The sequence below is a fragment of the Schistocerca serialis genome, chromosome 6 (genome assembly GCF_023864345.2).
Source record: "Schistocerca serialis cubense isolate TAMUIC-IGC-003099 chromosome 6, iqSchSeri2.2, whole genome shotgun sequence".
NCBI lineage: Eukaryota > Metazoa > Arthropoda > Insecta > Orthoptera > Acrididae > Schistocerca > Schistocerca serialis.
Genome location: NC_064643.1, coordinates 656,281,717 through 656,288,451, shown reverse-complemented (window position 1 = coordinate 656,288,451; position 6,735 = coordinate 656,281,717). Strand labels below are relative to the sequence as shown.

The 6,735-nt window shown below is 40.7% G+C and overlaps 1 pseudogene; it reads right to left on the bottom strand.

Annotated features, from left to right (window-relative positions):
* Window positions 1–326: 326 nt before the first annotated feature.
* Window positions 327–444, bottom strand: LOC126485405 (5S ribosomal RNA; annotated as a pseudogene).
* Window positions 445–6,735: the final 6,291 nt, after the last annotated feature.

Sequence of the window (6,735 nt, the reverse complement as noted above, 5' to 3'; positions counted from 1 at the left end):
CCCCCCAGAGTAATTTCCGTTCCAGCCAGACACCGAGGTATTTGACTTTCTCACGGAAACGTATTGGACGTGCATGTAGAGTTATTGGTCTGCAGTAGCGGTGTTTGCGCAGTTGCTTCGGTCTTCTAGTGAACAGAACGGCTTCGCACTTGTCGACGTTTACTCTAACACGCCATTTCTCCAACCAAGGCTCGGATGCGGATATGGAGGGGAATGTGGTCAGCACACCGCTCTCCCGGCCGTATGTCAGTTTCCGAGACCGGAGCCGCGACTGCTCAGTCAAGTAGCTCCTCAGTTTGCCTCACAAGGGCTGAGTGCAACCCGCCTGCCAACAGCGCTCGGCAGACCGGATGGTCACCCATCCAAGTGCTAGCCCAGCCCGACAGCGCTTAACTTCGGTGATCTGACGGAAACCGGTGTTACCACTGCAGCAAGGCCGCTGGCAGCAGAACGCTAAACACTTAATTATGACAAATATTCCCATACTGTAACGCCACCTTCTCCGTACGTCACTCTTGGCATTACACATGGTAACAGGTAACATTCTACAGGCACCTATCGGCTTGCCACTGGATATAGGGTGACTCATCAAATTACTAATTTCAAGTCACCCAGTGACTAGTGTGGCGTCGCTCTTTAGACCGCCTCAGTCGTTGTTTATCACTGTGTGGCTTATGACGAGCTGCTCGGCCACTGCATCCCACTCTTGTTAACTCTCTGCGCACAGTCATTGTGCTGGCTGGACTAGTGTTAGTTTTTTGGAACTCACGAGAGACTGCTTCCATAGATTTCATGAGATTTTTTACAGCCACCCTCCGCAATGCTCGACGAGTCCCTTTCCGGCAGTAAATGAGGCCTGGCTCGCTTTGGTTTAGCTGTAGTTGTTTCTTCGCGTTGCCACTTAACGATCACATCACCAGCAGGTGACTTGGGTAGTTGTGGACGTCTTCAAATGTCCCTGACGTATTAATTATTCAGGGGACATCCAAAGACTTGTTCGCGTTCCAAGTTGCTGAGCTGTCCTGACGGACCCATTCTGCTATTTATTACTGCTACTTTACTGACAACACGACGCTCCCCGACCCCTTTACACTGACGACTCCACATCTCGTCATCTCTACTGGTCAATTCCGAATTACGTAGAGGTGTCTGGATACTTTTGATCTGGTAGTGCATATTTAAACCTGTATCTGACGCTAGCGCCGCTGCTCAACGGCTCGTGTGGTATTCAACAGGCCCATAAAACTTCAGTAATTATTTAAAGAAGACGCACATATGTTTCAACAAGGATACAAAAAATATTAAACTTATAGCTCTCATTCATATGACTAAAACTATTATTTCACACGACTAAATTTCATTTCTTTAAGACTGTTATTTGTTAACGTTTCACTAACACCAAAATTTGTCTGGCTTTCTTTGACATGGAGAAGCAACACGAACAATTACTGTTAAGATTGTTGCAGTTAAACAATTATGTTACTTTACTTTCAGAAATGCTATTGAAAACTTATCCTCATGGTCACGCAAAGCGGTGGCCCATTCTGCTATTTATTACTGCTACTGTACTGACAACACGATGCTCCCCGACCCCTTTACACTGACGACTCCACATCTCGTCATCTCTACTGGTCAATTCCGAATTACATAGAGGAATCTGGATACTTTTGATCTCGTAGTGCATATTTAAACCTGTATCTGACGCTAGCGCCGCTGCTCAACGGCTCGTGTGGTATTCAACAGGCCCATAAGACTTCGAACCTCGAATTCCTGGAAACGTTTGAGAAGCCTATCGCACTACAGTAGCATTTGTCACAGGTAAGCATGTATACCACTGTGTGAGAAACGAGCAAAATCGGTGATCCGTTTGATGTATGCCAACGCTGTAAGAAAGAAAATAACACACGCAGGGTAAATGAAAACGTGCTATGTACAGCATTCAAAATATCGTTTAATGTGAAACTTCCAGGTAGATTAAAACTGTGTTCCGGACCGAGACTCGAGCTCAGGACCTTTGCCTTTCGCGGGCAAGGACCCGAGTTCGAGTCTCGGTCCGGCACACAGTTTTAATCTACCAGGAAATTTCATATCAGCGCACACTCCGCTGCAGAGTAAAAATCTCATTCTTGATCGTTTGATGTGTTTGTAAGTATACATTTCGTCGAGTAAACAAATACTGTTTCGCAATATTTAGAAAACACTTTTCCTATTTTCTTCTCAGCAATAAGGAGAATTTATCATTAGACTTTTCTCAAGAACATCGATTATAATTTTGCTTTGGTCATTAATGAAATCTACTATCAAACCTAGATCTTTGATTCTGTTACTATATTTAGATTTTTTTGTAAGAGGGACGGTGCCTCATAACCTCATTTTTACCGTTCAAGTGCCGAACTGCACAACAGGCAGCAATGGAGGGTCACCCTTTGACAACAACAACCACTCGTGCTGGTTTAATGTCAGAAAATAAGTTAAACCTAAGTCTGCCGAAGATCCCGAGACAAAAGGCAACAGGCAATACGTTAACAGGTTGGCACAAAAGCCTCGACAAATCTGGACTCGTAGTAAACCGTTTTGTCGCCGACGTGTAAACAAAAGCAGGCAGCCACACCTGACCGCTACAGTGGGGCTATTTGTCACGTGTAGTCGATAGGGATAAGAAGCTCTCTTGTGTGAAAGGAGCTTAATTTGAGCGCAACGTTTCTATCGCTGCCCTACGTCGCTCAGTTTACGGATGCCTTGTCGCGGATCTTCAGTCTTACAGTTACACAGAGCAGTTTTAAGTGGTTATAAAAATATAAATTTTGCTTCATTTATTCGTACGATATTTAATCGCAGCTCTACTCTGTGTCATGTCCTAAGTAACCATTGTATTTCTGTGAGCTGGTTAAAATTGTTCAAAGTGAGTTTACTGTGTGTATCGACTCTACCGAGAGCTACTGGCGGTTGACTGGAGGAGGTGCCAATTGTGATAACAGCTCTCGTTAATGTACTGCTAACGAATACTGTTCCCAGTAAAGCAAACATGAGTCACAAAACAACTCGTTCCATTAATAACACGGTTCACTTTTAGCCAACTCGTCATCATTTAAGAGGAACAAGTAAACACCTCTGGTGTCGTATTAAGTTATCGAACAAAACCAAAAGTTGACACATAGTTAATTAGACGTCGTTAACTTTCTGAAACAGTTCTTGTAGTGGTCTGGAGTCCACAGACTGGTCTGATGCAGGTCTCCACGCTGGTCCACCCTGTGCACGCCTCTGCATATTTGCGTAGCTTCCGCAATCTACATCCATCTGAAGCTGGCTACTGTATTCAATCCTTTGGTCTCACTCTGGAATTTCCCTCTGTTATCAAACTGGCAGTTTGTTGTTGTCTCAGGACGTGTCCTACTAACCGATCCCGATCAAGTCGCGCCATAAATGTTTTCTCTCCCGAGTTCGATTCAATACCTGTTCATTAATTATTCAAGCCACCCACCTAATACCCGCATATTTCTGCAGCACATTTCAAAATCTTTTCTTTTCTTCCGTGCGCACTGCTTATCGTTCACGTTTCACTTCCACTCTAGAGTAATACTTTAATGGATGACTTCCTAATATTTAAACTTGATATTAGAAGTTAACGAATTTCTCTTTTTCAAGAAAGGTTTTCTTGCTGGTGAAAGTCTGTATTTTGTGTCCTTTTAACTTCTGCCACCCACATATTCTGATCCGTGGAAACCGGAATCCTTCTTTTCCGAAAACGTACTAAGCCCCCTTTTAGAACTTCCCTCTACCGCTCCATCAGCTGAAAGGTGGCTACACTGAGTCACAGCGCCAGAGATTGCCCCAAAGAGTATTATTCAGCCGCCTCCACTGGCAGTGCTGGTTGAGAAGTTGTCGTGGGAAGTGCATGTTGAGAACTCGTCGTGGAGAGTGCTTGTTGAGAAGTTGCAGTGGGCAGTAGGAGTTCTGATGTAGCCGTGACTAGTTGTGAGCATGTTGCGTGCAGTTGTTCTGATGGGCTAGACAGCCGATGCTGTTCGATTGCGGGTGTTGTAATGATCAAGGTGTATGTTTCGTCAATATATATGAAGGTGAAGAAATTTTTTTTTTAATTTCAAATGTCCTAACTAACAATGTCTCTTGGTCACAGGTTCAGTCAACAAAGCATCTGGCTTGTGTTCATGTATTAGAGTGTAATTCTGGTTTCTATGTGCAATTATAGTATTTTTGGTTTTTTTATTTACTTCATTGTAGATGGCGTTTAAAGCATCTTGTCGTATTGAGGAAGAACCGTGCCAGAGGTGTACGTTGAATCACACTTCCACACACAGAACAGTTACATTTGTGCTTTGATGTTTCGTAGCTTTTATAGTTGCTGGGGACTTAATTAATTAATTGTGTTAACGGAAGTTTTCTTTCATTCTTTGTTGTTATTCTATGCAGTCAGATTGCGTACTAATACTAGTCAGGGCCAACCGGTTACGAGACTTCGTAATCAGACAAACAGCGACAAAAATTAAAATTATTTGCATTATATATAATTAAGCCCCCATGCACGTGGCGACCCTGCAGGATCGTCCATTGGAATTCTTCTGATTGTAAAAATAGCAGACAGTAGTATTGTTGAAGTAATTTGTACTTTAGTAATTGTAGTCTTTATTGCATGTGTAGATTTGGTAATTGAACATTTGTAGTTGTCTTGTCTTTCTTCTAATGGTATTTTTGCAGAATTTAATTTTTGATGTCTTGTATATGGGTCTGACAATTTTGTGCAATTGTGAAGGTTTTAATTGTTCATTAGGCGTGTTTGTCGGGAAGCATTTCGTGTGAATGGTATTATTGGTGATAAAGTATTGTATTGTGAGTAATTTTCGTACAGTGCCGAATTTTGTATGTTTTGTAAATGATTACGCGATCGATGAAAAAGGCAAAAATGATGGATAGTGAGAATGACGAAATTGTTAACATGGCGAACTCGCCAACACAGGAGAACACTATGGTGAATAATGAAGTAGAAAACAATTTAATAAGTCGGGAAAATAATCCGAAACCAGTTCAAAATGTTTCACAATCAAAAAAGTTTCAGAATTCGAGATTAACGACAGAAGATTCTGGAATAGTATCAAACACAGATAGCTTTACGGCTATGACGAAGGAAGTTGGTTTTGCGGGAAATGTTAGGGGTGAAAAGAATTTCGAACCAGTTAATATGGATCAGTTGATGAGTGCAATATTAAATTTGGGATCTGATTTAAAAACAGTAGGATCACAAATAGGAACAATTAAAACTGATATGGGAACTTTGGCAACACAGTTAGAAACTGATATGGGAACAATGGAAACACAGTTAAGATCTGAATTACAAATAGTGGGATCACAAATAGGAACAATTAAAACTGATATGGAAACAATAGAAACACGGTTAGACTCACGAATAGGGACATGTTTCAAAAATATGAAAGATGAATTAAAGAAAGAAATTAGAGAAGAAGTACAACCGATTTTGAATGCTCACAATAATAGATTAATTTCAATAGATATCAGACAAAAGGAACAGGATAGACAACGGGAAGAAAGAGATCGCGTGCTAGTACAAAAATTTTCAGAGTTAAATTTACAATGCGCACACGATAAGGAACAAATATTAGAGAGAATCGAGAACATAGACTTTAGGTTACACTATGGTATTAATTATTGTTCGCTTGGCAGAGCCTCGTTGTAGGGATTGTGCTGCATCCACTTGTTGACATTCTGTTCTCTTCTGGTATATTTACTCGCTATTGCATGCTTTGCTTACGCTCAGTGCCTTATATTTTTAAGATAAGAAAATGAACTGCTATAACTCTACGAACGACATTGGTACAAGAAACTTCATTGAAGTCACATGAGCTGGAGGTTTTATGGAAGCTGTATAAATTTATGCTAATAGGAAGGAAGCTAACGACATGACATACCAACACTAGGTTTAGACCACTGACAGATATTACACTGCATTCTTCGTGAGCAATTGAAATAGTAAGTGACACTTGACAAAAAAAAATTACTCCACATGTTTGCTTCTGTTTTGCCATGATTCTTGAAGTGGTGTACACACTGAAATATTACGATCATTGACACTACGTACTTGTACTTACTTACTGAAAGTTATTCAAACTAAAGGCTGTTAGAGGTCATGTATGCATTTCTTTTATTTAATGATGGACAAGGTAACCAAAATGTATTTTATAATTCATAATGAGTAGAAGATTTGGGTCAGATGGATTACACAGAGGTTGTGTGTGGACATTGTGTCTTTGTATTGTATGGGATGATGAATTGAAGTTTGTACTAGGATTTTATCTGTACTTGTTCGAGGAAACTGACTTGAGGAAAGAGTTGTTACAGAAGTGAAATGATATTGGCGATAAGGGTTATATGCATCGACGTATTGAAGAGGTATTATTGAGGTATTGAGATTGTGTGAAGTTGATGATTATTGGAGTTTGGTGGACAAGAGGTAAGGTAAATGATACTGATACGGTTTATATGTATCGACGTAAGAGGTATTATTCAAGTATTAAGATTATGTGATGCTGATGATTATTGGAGTTTTGGTGGACAAGAGGAAAAGTGAGGAGCACATTTTTTTTGTTGGTTTATATGGAACAAGGAGGATGAAGATGGCAGACTAGAACACTCAAGTAGAGGGAAGATGGTCTACACACACACTTTGTTAAATCAATAAGCAGTATATACTTTTTTGGAGAG